This window comes from Balaenoptera borealis (genome assembly GCF_965194805.1).
Source record: "Balaenoptera borealis genome assembly, chromosome: 6".
NCBI classification, from domain to species: Eukaryota; Metazoa; Chordata; class Mammalia; order Artiodactyla; family Balaenopteridae; genus Balaenoptera; species Balaenoptera borealis.
The window spans coordinates 75494174-75506272 of record NC_138863.1 but is presented as its reverse complement, the minus strand read 5'-3'; the positions used below and the strand labels follow the sequence as shown (position 1 = coordinate 75506272).

The following is a 12099-nucleotide window of genomic DNA, read 5'->3' as shown; positions in this document are numbered from 1 at the left end:
CTGTTAAATTAAAAATAGAGGAGGTCAGTTTATTTATTAGTACCAGGAAAACCAAAGAAATAGGAAAACCAGAAAGAAGGTTAAGTGAAGGAAGCTGTAAAAGACAGTGGTTGGGGAAGTAAAGAGTTAAGAACAGGTTAATAATACCTAGCTGAATAAGAAGGAAAATATTTTAATAATGGAAGGCCCAGGAATGAGAATTGTGTGATAACTGTGTAAGGAACAATACAATTTACTCCTGCAATTGGCAATACTTGTCAAATGAAATCATACAGTTTGTGATCAGGAAGTACATTAACAAACTTCACCTTTTTTTTCCAAAGATGTGCATGAAATCCGTACAATCAGAGGATGAGAATTTCCCAGACGTGTCCCTGCTTTTCTGGTGAATGATTTGCCTATTTACTAGACCAAGAATCTGTTCACTCTGATCTGAATTCACAGCAGAAATATACCCAAAGTTAATGCAAGATTAGCTAGGTGCAAAGAGATGCTGGTTACTTTTTAAAGAAGAATAAAAGAATTAAGAATAAATCCTGATTTCTAGAGAGGCAGAAACTAAGCCTAGTATACCCATCTGCTTGTATGTATGTTTGAAAAAAAAGGCTCCTAACACTGAGTCATTGGTGAAACAATGACCAGAAACACACTTGATAAGGTCATGCTATGATCTTCCATGATTGCTCTGACTGTCAGTTTTGTGCCATACTGTTCTTGGGCAAAGACCTTAAACATCTGTATCCATTTGTTAGAGCTGCCATAACAAAGTACCACAGACTGGGAGGCTAAAACAGAAATTTATTTCTCACAGCTCTGGAGTCTGGAAGTCCAAGATCAAGGTGTTGGTGTCTCCTGGGGTATCTGTCCTTGGCTTCCAGATGGCCACTTCCTCCCCGTGTCCTCACATGGTCTTTCCTCTGTGAGCACACATCCCTGGTGTCTCTTTGTGTTTCTAAATTTCCTCTTCTTTTAAGGACATAAGTCATTGAATTAGGGCCCACACTAATGGCCTCATTATTATTTAATCACCTCTTGAAAGGTCCTATCTTCAAGGCACTGGGTGTTAGGTCTTCAATATATGAATTTTAAAGGGACACAATTCAGCCCATTAATAGCATCACTTGTAAAGATCCACTGTAATCTATCACAATCTGTTAATCTGCAAAGAATACTATTTCATCTCTCTGAGCCCCTCCGTGTAACATGTAGATGTTACACTAGATTGATGTTTCTTTCAGTTGTGTTCCTCAGAGTACTCCCATTACATACTCAGTACTCAGTGGCAGACTGGTAGATGTTTAACAATGGCTTTCTGGAAAAGAAAAAGAAGTTCTGATTTGTAGCCTTTGCCAGTTTCCAGGATATAAATACCCTCCCCATGGCCATTTACAAGCTGCCAGTGTAACATCACTGAATGCAAAGTTGGGAAGGGATGCCAACTGGGTGTCATGAGCCAGATGAGCTGAGTCTAGCACACCACTGCCAAGTACACTGGTGGCTTCAAGGGGTAAAAACTTACTTTATCAGAACAGTGCTCCTTTTTAATTGTTTTATATTCTTGATATTCATTTTTCAAGTGGTTGGATTGACTCCACAGAAAAAGTTTAGAAGTATCTAATTACCTAGTCTCTAAGATTTTCTAACACTATAAAACTTTTATTCTTGATTTTAGTATATTGTTTCGATTTTATTTTTGATAGACTCTAAATACCTTTTTTAAAAAGATAGAATATTGTTTCTTATTGCCTCCTTGACTTGAGTAGAGATGTGTGGTTCTTGAAACTCTCCTTGGAAATTTTTTGCAAGATATCTGATACAGCCTTTATCTATAGGATGACAGAACAATTGACCAATGTCCCAAAATTAGTCCATATAGTTATTAGCCTTTAATTCCTGTAAAGCTTCGATAGTCACTTGTCAGAGGCTGTTCAGGTCTTTTGAAAACATAGCATTTAATGTAAAACATCTTTGAGAAGAATGATGCAACTATTGAATGAATTTCTCTCTTCTAATGTAATAGTCCTTCTCCTATGCTCCTACTAGTCTCTGAAATACCTTCATCAAATCAATAATTGTTTTGATCATTAAGTGTGTTTTCATTTCTATCTTCTCACTAACACTCAGAAAAAATATCATGTCTTTGTCTTTATACCTGTAATACCTAGAATTTATTGTATACATTATAAATATTAGGGGATTGAAAAATCATTAACCAGTAGAAAAATTAATAATTAGTACTCAGAAGAATGAATCATTATTAATAATAAATAGTACATGGTGTGTTACATTTAGGAAAAATAAAAGGATAAAATGAGTGATTTTTAACTAAGAGACTTTTCAGACTGGAAGACTTTCTATATTTATATTAACGTGTTATTTTTAACTTTTGAAGAATTTTTAGCAAATCTTCCCTAAGGAAATTCTTAGAAATAAGTACATAGTTTATGATTTTATTTAGCTTCAGGAAAATATGTTAATGAACAAAGACTGTTGGGTAATTTCAAGAAAAGCATGGAATAGCTAATGAACAAATTCTAATTTTTTTAGAGAATAATTTGAATTATTAGGTGTAATAAATTTTGAATAATCACTAAAAAAGTGACTTCAATATTTGCAATAACTTCCTACCTCTATCACCATTAATGTTTGAAAATATTATAGTTATTGGCCATTACGATATTTCCTTGGTTCAACAATATTCTGAGTTCCCAACATGTATAAACAGTATAACTCAGAAACCCTGCACCACAATTTAGTCTCAAAAGTCAGCCCCCCTCTTATAGCTCTCAAATTTATGCAATAAACCACATGTATTAACATCACCCTACTGATCTCTGAGACTCACTAAATTCTGTACAAATACAGAAAAATGATCATAAACACACACACGCATTTATGTGAAAACAAGGAGGTTATATAAAAGACACCATTTGGGTAGCCACTGTGCCCTATAACTGACATGGCCAGATCTAACTGTTTCACTCTAAAATTAATCACTAATCATCCCTAATCGATTATCTAAGGTTTTTTTTTTTTTTTTAATTTTCTTTTTCTCTATTTTTTGGGTCAAAAGAGCATCTACTCAAATAAAGCTACCTTAAAAAATGTAGCTGGGTGAGCCTATCGTATTTCTAGAAATGTAAAGAGCAAACGTTTGAAATCCCCACAGTCACACAATATATCCCCAACCACAGGATTCCAGGTAAAGCAAACAAACCAAGCAACATTAAAAAACTATGCAGAAGAATTTTTTCTAATAAGATACAGCAGGTTTCTATATTTTTAACCTGTTACCTTCCTTTGGATATATCACCTGTCAATCAACTTTTATGTGTTTATGTAATTTTCTCATTTTCTCATCAAATGTACAAAGTATGTCTGTGGAAAACTTGATCTGAAATGGCCAAATAGGGTTAAAAAAACTGAAGATCAAACTGACATTTTACATGGTATCAAAAGGTAATCACCCTAAAAAAATATGTGAAGCAGTATATATTTCTTCCCTTTTTGAACAGGCACACTGTGATGCTATCAATGAGACACCATATTTCTTTAAGGAAAAAAGCAGAGAAGTGTGTATTTAAAACTTTGAAATTGAGTGGAATTCCACTGATATCTTAGAGAAAAATACACTCTATGGAACCTAAAGTTGAACTGACGCAAAGAAGGTGGCCATTAAACATCATGGCAGTAACATAATAAAGGAATTAGTATGTGTGATTTAACAGAAATTGCTTACCAGGTCTAATTGTATTCCGTATAAATGTTCAGTCGTCTTAAAGGTCACCTAACACTTAGGACAAGAAAATGCCTAGCAACCTGTGGGAAACCTAAGAAAATCCACAATATCACTCTTTGAAACAACAGTATGCAAGAATTGTAACTTACAAGTAGTAAAATGTGTGGTACTCCCCTAAAGTATTCTACCTTCCATTGGTGTGACTTTTTAGAGGACACCAGTGCATTATATCGGTTCCCTTAAACTAGTTTTTCTTCCTCAAATGACTATAAATATAGGGGAAAAAGTTTGATATTTAAGCATATGTATGTCAAATCTAATAAATGAGTGTGTGTGAGGAGGTGGGAGAGATCTTTTATCCTTAAACCAAAGAAATTTGAAGTATTGTTTTGCTTATCTTTTTTTCAACTTTTTTCAAGAGGGTTTCTTTATAATGAAGGCAAATTCTGTAAATGAGAGATCAGTGAAGACATCAGTTTGAAACTCTAATTTAGAAGGTCCTAGTAGGAAAGGCAAGAATGAGGTTCATAATCTGTTAGTGCCTTGCATTGTATTAGCAAAATACCATATCATCAATCTCCTTTCTTTTTCTGTGTCTGACTCTGCCACCTTCTTGGCTTGCACACCCGGAGGAGCATAATTATAGGCATGTAACATATGCATTGTGACTTTGAAGGTATGGAATTTAAATTACTTCAGTACATAAATCACTCTTAGCCTGTGAGTCCATATTACTGTGCAAATGAGGAAACCTGGTGCTTGTTTACCATACTTCAGAAAACTTAAAAAAAAAAATCTAGTACATTGCATAATTATTGGATTTGTAAAAATATGCTTTGATAAAATTAAATGGGCATTTAGTTTGTTCAAAGCTACTTTCCATAATCCATTACACAGCATAAATTTCATATAACTGCTCACATAGCAACTTATAAATATACCCATATATTTTCCTTCACTTTAGCATTAAAGAAAAAAGGGATTAAAGGTGTAGCATCCAACTCTCTTTCACTTACAGCATTTCATTTGAGTTAAAAATATCAAACTATAATAATTAACCCAATAAGCCTGCAGCAAATATATGCATCTGACACTATTTCCCTCCCTTTTTCCAGATGTTTCATGATAACAGACAAAAAGTTTGCATGGCTGGTAAATACTACAAATTCAACAACACATAAATGTATTATAGCATCCTTCCAAAACCTGAAGTAGACGTCCATTATACTCCAAAAACCAAACACAAATAGAAGCCCAAACTTTAATATACCCTATATTAAGATACGGAAAGCTGGCAGAACATTTTGGCTTTAATTATTATCTTCCAAAAAGCAGTGCATTGTTCTCTGGAGCATGAACAACTAAGGAAGATTAGAGTTCAGTGAGAGCTTCCATTTATTCTAAAAATTTAAGAGAGAAAAATGTATAAGAGTTCTAAGAAAGGGAAAATAACCAAAATCAATTAATATATGCCCTTGTTTTTCAAACAGTTCTGATGGAGTTGGTCTCAGTCATTCTTTAAAGACCAGGCCCTAAAGCATTTTTTTTTTCAATCTCAAGATGATTATGGAAATACTAAGTAGCTCATGCTAAAATGAATTCCTCTATGAAATTCATTTTACACTTGAGAAAAACACCCCTTTCCCCCACCCAAAAAATGCCAGGTCTCCTGGTTGAAACGTGAATTCTGCTTCTATAAAATTCTCCCCAAAATCTATAATTTTTATCTATTTAAAAATTTTAAAATATGTCCCAAGAAGAGCTAAGGTAAAAATGAAATGAAAGTAAAACAGAAATAAAAGATCAAGACTATATAGAGTAACACTGGCCAATGGAAATATAATAAAAGTCACATGTGTAATTTTAAATTTTCTAGGAGCCATAATCAAAAAGTAAATAGCCATATTCAATTTAAAGTATTTTATTTAGCCCAGTGTATCCAAAATATTGTCATTTGATCATATAACACATATAAAACACTCTTAATGAGATATTTTACATTTTTTATACTAAATCTTGTAAATCCAGTGTGTATTTTACATTTATCCACATCATGATTTGGACACTAAAGTTTCACTGGAAATTCTTTTTCTGTATTTAAATTTCACACAATTTACAGTTGAAAAAGTAGATTTACATACCCAAATTTTCCAAGCATACTTAAAACTTTTCCAATAACAAAATTAAATATCTTTTCAAGTTTAAATTAATTAAAGTAAAAAGAAAAACGTATTTCTATAGTCAGATTAGCATATTTAGTTTCATATCCACCTATGGCTAGTGGCTGCTATAATGGACATTGCATAATAGAGGAATAATAAGGATAATTAAAACCTTAACAAGAAACACTAATGGCTTTATTATCTAATTAAATATCTAATATCCCTAACCTACAATTTTCTGCCATATTTGAAAGAATGTAAGCTATTGTTTTTTAGTTAGCTAAATTGCTATATATGTAAACTTATTCACATTTTAAGTTTCCAATTGGTAGACACAGTATTTTCTACCCTATATTTAGCTGAATACATTTTAAAGTTTGTGAAAGTATTTCATATGATTGCACTCAAAATATCTGAGTAAGGTGTTTTGGATGGGAATAGGAGGGACTTTTAGGATGACCTATACCATCTTCCAACTACTTAAGTTCATGGCTTACATTTATTTTTAAGAATCTTTTTTGAAAGTCTATTTTTAATTCAATAAACTTGGCCAAGTTCATGTTTACTACCAAATTATGATGCCAAATAATGGAGTAGCTTTAATCTATTGTGAATATTACATTCTTCATATTTCTTGCTATAAACTGGGGATTCTCTCAGCTCCTAAAAACTTCCCCACATCTTAGCCATATGGCCCTCTTACAGGTGAGCAGTTTATTTCTTCACAGCCAGAAGGAGAACTTTCTTCTAATCCACTAAAACAGATTCTTTTATAAAATAATACATATATGACTCTTGCTCATATAATGTAACCTCATAAAGGGAGTAACTGCCCCATCATATTCATAAGTTCCTCCAACACTCAAGTTGGGGGTCTTTATACAGGATTGTACACCAAGGGCAGGAAACTTGGAAGCTATCTTAGTATTTTGCCTACCAAAAGTAGGTATGCTAAACAAAAGGAAAAAAATTAAAAGGGCTATTAATACTAATTTTGGGCAAGTAAAAATTCAAGAAAAATACAATAGGCTCCATCCATGTGGAAAATTTCTATTAGTAAAAATTGCAATTTGTGTAAAATATAAAATAGTCTTGATGGTTTATGCACTAAAAATCAGAGCACCAAAAAATTTAAAGGAAAAACATTTTTAGAAATAGGAAAAATTAATAAAAATCTAAACATAGCTTAAATGTTTCCCATAATTTGACAGAAAAGGTAGAACATAGAGAAGAAGATGGAAGATTTAATTAGGATAAATAGTGAGCTTGTTTGGTGAATACACCCTACTTTGTATTATAATGCAAATGTAAGTAGACTTGCATTTCACAGTAAAAATAAATTAAGTCCATTTTTCAAATATTCAAGGAATATGAACAAAATCAACCATAAAATGTCAAATTATTTCAAAAAATTAAAATATTGCAAGCTACATGTTCTAAAAACAAACTGCTAATTAGCAAACATAAGTTGATGTAAAAATATAAAGGGGAAAATAAAAGTAATAAAGATTAAAGCAGAAATTTAAAGATATGTATCCAATACCTTCCCCCTACAGACAAATAATGTAATTGATCAATCAAACCAGAAGCTGTACTTATCAGGAATATTTGCCTAAAGTTTTCTTTTCTTGTGGTGTTCTTATGTGGCTTTGATATCAGAGTAATGCTGGCCTTGTAAAATGAGTTTGGTAGTGTTCTCTCCTCTTCAAATTTTTGGAAGTGTTTGAGAAGGACTGGTGTTAATTCTTTAAATGTTTGGTAGAATTCACCAGTGCAATCATCTGGTACTGGGCATTTCTTTGTTAGGAGTTTTTTGATTACTTATTCAATTTCCTTACTCATTATTGGTCTGTTCAAATTTTCTTTTTCTTCATGATTCAGTTTTGGAAGGTTTTATGTTTCTAGGAATTTATCCATTTCTTCTAGGTTGTCCAACTTGCTAAGAGATTAGATCTTAAAAGTTCTCACCACACACACACATACACACACACACAGACACACACAGACACACATACACGCTAACTATGTAAGGTGCTGGATGTATTAACTAACCTTATTGTGGTAATCATTCTGCAATATATACATACATCAAATCATTACATTGTACTTCTTAAATTGATACATTTATATGTCATTTATATCAATAAAGCTATAAAAATATTTTTAAAAAACCAAAAGTTGGTGTTACTAAAGCAAATAAACAACAGAATTTGATGTTCAGAATACTAAATATTGAAGGTTATGAATGAAAAAAAGACACACAATGCCAGATATGGAGAATTTCAAAAATTTAAAAGATAATTTTATGTTAACTAATAAAATCTAAGTGAAAGAGGCCATATTTTCTAGGAAAATTTAAACAACAAAATTGACTTGAGTAGTGATAGATATCTGAATAAAAAAATAAACATAAAAGAAATGGAAATGATTGTCAATTACCTAAATTAAAAATTCATTAGGCATAGAAGGACATTATAGGAGAGTTTTATAAAATTTTCAAAGAACAAATAATTTTTGGTTTTGAAATTAGTTCTAACATTTTTCCCCCATTTCTAATACCAGATGATGAACTCTGGGTCTCAATCTTGGACTCTCATCAAATTCTGCAGTTTCTTTATCTTTCTATTCATCAACACATAGTCCTCTACCCAGTTTATTTACTTGCATTTAGGCATCTCTCTCTCATTTCGTTAGTTTTCTGATACAATTTTTGACTTTTTTTGTTTATATATTTATTTTTTAAATTAAGGTATAATTTACATACAATTACTCAGTAATTTTAAGTGTGTAGTTCAAAGAGTGTTGACAAAAGTATAGATTTGTATAACCACTACCATAATCATAGTGTAAAACAGCTTCCCAAATACTTCTCTCATCCCCTTTGGTGTCAATCCCTTTCCCCATCCCTGGTCACTATTAATCACTTCTCCACATTTTTTTACTATAATTATTTCTTGTCTGGAATTTCATGTGAATAGAATCAGGCAATATGTAGTCTTGTGTGTCTACCTTTTTTAATTTAGCCTAATCCTTTTAAGATTCATTTCTGTTGTATGAATGCATATTTTGCTCCTTTATACTGCCGAATGGAATCCCATAGTATGTAGATTTTTATTTTCCTTAACATCTTTTGAAGAGCAGGAGTTTTTAATTTTAAAGTTTCTACTTATTTTTTTCCTTCATAGTTCATGGTTTTGGTGTCTTTTTAAATAAATCTTTGCCTGATCCAATATCACAAAGATTTCTATGATTTCTTTTAGTATTTTTCAACCTATGATCTATTTTGAATTAATTGTGGGTGGCATGAGAGATGAGTACATACCTTGCACATAGTTATACAATTGTTGCTGCACAGTTCGTTGAAAACATACTCTTTGCACATTGAATCACCTCTGCACTATTGTCAAAATCAGTATATGGGTTCGTCTAATTTTGGACCCTATTCTGTTCCATTGATCTATTTGTGTATTCTTATCCCAATCCCACATTGTCTGTTTAAGTCTTGAAATCAGGAATCTAAGTCCTCTAATTTTTTCCATTTTTTCAGAATTCTTTTTCCTCTTCTAGGATCTTGGCATTTCTATATAAACTGACAATTTCTACCAAAAATCCCACAAGAATTTTGATTCTGATTACATAGAATCTATGGATTACATAGAATCTACGGATTACATAGAATCCACAGATCAACTTGTAGTGAATTGATATCTTAAAAATATTGAGTCTTCTAATCAATGAATATGGTATATCTTTCTAATTATTTAGCTATTCTTTAACTTTTTAGCTTTGTTTTGTCATTTTCAAACTATAAGTTGTTCACATACTTTCTGATATTCATCCATAACTATTTCCTATTTTTCATGATAGGTTGATTTTTTTTAAGTTCATTTTCTACTTTTTCACTGCTAGTATATAGAAAAAGTTAATTTTTGCATACTGAATGTGTTTATTTCATCTGGGTCATCTGATTATTGAAAAAATTGTTCATAATATTTCCTTATTTTCCTTTTAACTTCTAAAAGATCTACAGTGGTGTTCTTCTTTCAATGCTAATTTAGGAATTTGTGCTGTTTCTTTTTTTCCTTATCAGTTTGGGTAGAGTTATATGAATTTTATTATTTTTCATTTTCATTTTATTGATTTTTTTCTATTCTTGTTTAGTGTCCTTTTTTGTTGATTTCTGCTGTCATCTTTATTATTTTCTTTCTTCTGCTTACTTTTGGCTTAGTTTGCTTTTCCTTTTCCAGTTTCTTAAGTGTAAGCTTAGCTCATTGATTTAAGATATTTCTTGTTTCCTTTTCTGGAAATCTATTCTGTCTGATATTAATGTGGTCACTCTCACTTACTTATGCTTACTGTTTGCTTTGAACATCTATTTCTAGCCTTTTGGTCTATTTGTGTTTTGGTACTTAAAGAGCATCTCATGCAGATTACATATAATTAGCTCTTGCTTTTTAAATACAGATTGACAATTTCTGCCTTTTTATTGAACTGTTTAGCCCTTTACATTTACTATAATTATTGACATGATTATATTTATGTCCAGCATTGTACTGTATATTTTTGTTCTTCTGTTCCTCCATTTCTGCCTTTCTTGATTAACATAATCAAATATTTTGTAATATTCCATCTTAAGAACACTACTGATTTTTAGCTATGTCTCCTTCCATTGTGATTTTAATAATATTTCTAAGAATAGGAGTATATTTCTTAAATGTATATCAATCTACCTATAATTAATAGTAAATTAGCAAAATAGTAAATTCAGGAAAAATATGACAGTTTGCAAAAGTTTTTTTCTATTTGTTCTCTCAATTTTAGTATCACAGTTGTCTGCAATAGATGATAGATAGATAATATTATATATAATAAACTCAATAAGTGTTATAAATTTTAGTCATTTTTTAAAATAAGAAAAAGAGTTTTTATATTTACCTTTTCTGATGGTCTTTATTTCTTCTTATAGAAATTTACTAATTTACTAACTAGTACCATTTCCCTTCAGACTGAAGACTTCATTTAGCATTTCTTATAGTTCAGGTCTGCTGGCAGCAAGTTCTCTAAGTCTTAGTTTATCTGAAAATGTCATCATTTTGCCTTCATTTTTTACAGATTTTTGAGGTTAAATAGATGTAGCACAAACTTCACATATCTAAAAGATATAACGTGATAAGGTTTTACACACATGCGTGTGTGAGTGTGTATTTCATGAAGGTTATACATATATAAATCATCAAAAATCAATAAATCAAGACAACAAACATTTTCATCACTTCCAAAATTTTCCTGGTGCCTCAATGTTTTATAGCCCCCCCTCCATCCCAGTTCTCAGGCAACCATTGACCTGTTTTCTGTCACTATATATCAGTTTGCATTTTGTAGAATTTTATAACAATTAGAAATACACAATCATCTTTACTTGTGGAGGATAACCTCACTGGATTTAGAAATTTTTTTGCCTCTTTTATTCCTTCAGAATATTGAAAATGTCAAGCTAATGTCTTTTGGCTTCCATAATTTTTAATGAGAAGCAAGCCATTAAAGTTACTGTTGTTTTCCTTCATTATTGTTTTCAAAATTTCCTTTTTTATTGACAATCTATATTTAAACTACTGTGTGTCGCAAACTGGATTTCTTCATTTTCAGTCAGCTTAGGGCTCTGTGAGTATTTGAATCTTTAAATTAATATTTTCTAGCAAATTTGAAAGGCTTTTGACATTTTTTTCAAATTATTTTTCTGTCATTTTCTCTTGCTTTTCTCCTCCTAGGATTTCAATTACATGTATGTTGGACTGCTTCATATATGACCACAGATCTCTGAGGTTCTGATCATTTTTCTTCAATCTTTTTCCATCTGGGCTTTGGATTGGGCAATTTATAGTGATATATATTCAAATCACTGCATCTTTCTTCTGCCATTTCCAACATACTATTGTGTTCACCTTGCTATTTCAGTAATTGTAATTTTAAATTCTAGAACTTCTATTTTTTTAATAGTTTGCATTTCTCTGTTGAGATTGTTTATCTGTTCAATTATTAATGCCATATTTGTCTTCAAATATTTGAATACATTCTAATTTAATTCTTTGAACATACTTAGAATGGCTGCTTTGAAATCTTCCTCTGCTTATTTTAATATCTGACTTACTATGAATAAGATTCTATTGATTCATTCTTTAAATTAAAAGAAAATTGTGC

General features: G+C 31.2%; 1 long non-coding RNA gene across 3 annotated transcripts in view; it reads right to left on the bottom strand.

The window, feature by feature from the left end:
• The window catches only part of LOC309630470, a 290298-nt gene that overhangs the window by 37617 nt on the left and 240582 nt on the right, over positions 1-12099 (bottom strand). The gene's annotated exons all lie outside the window — the stretch shown is intronic.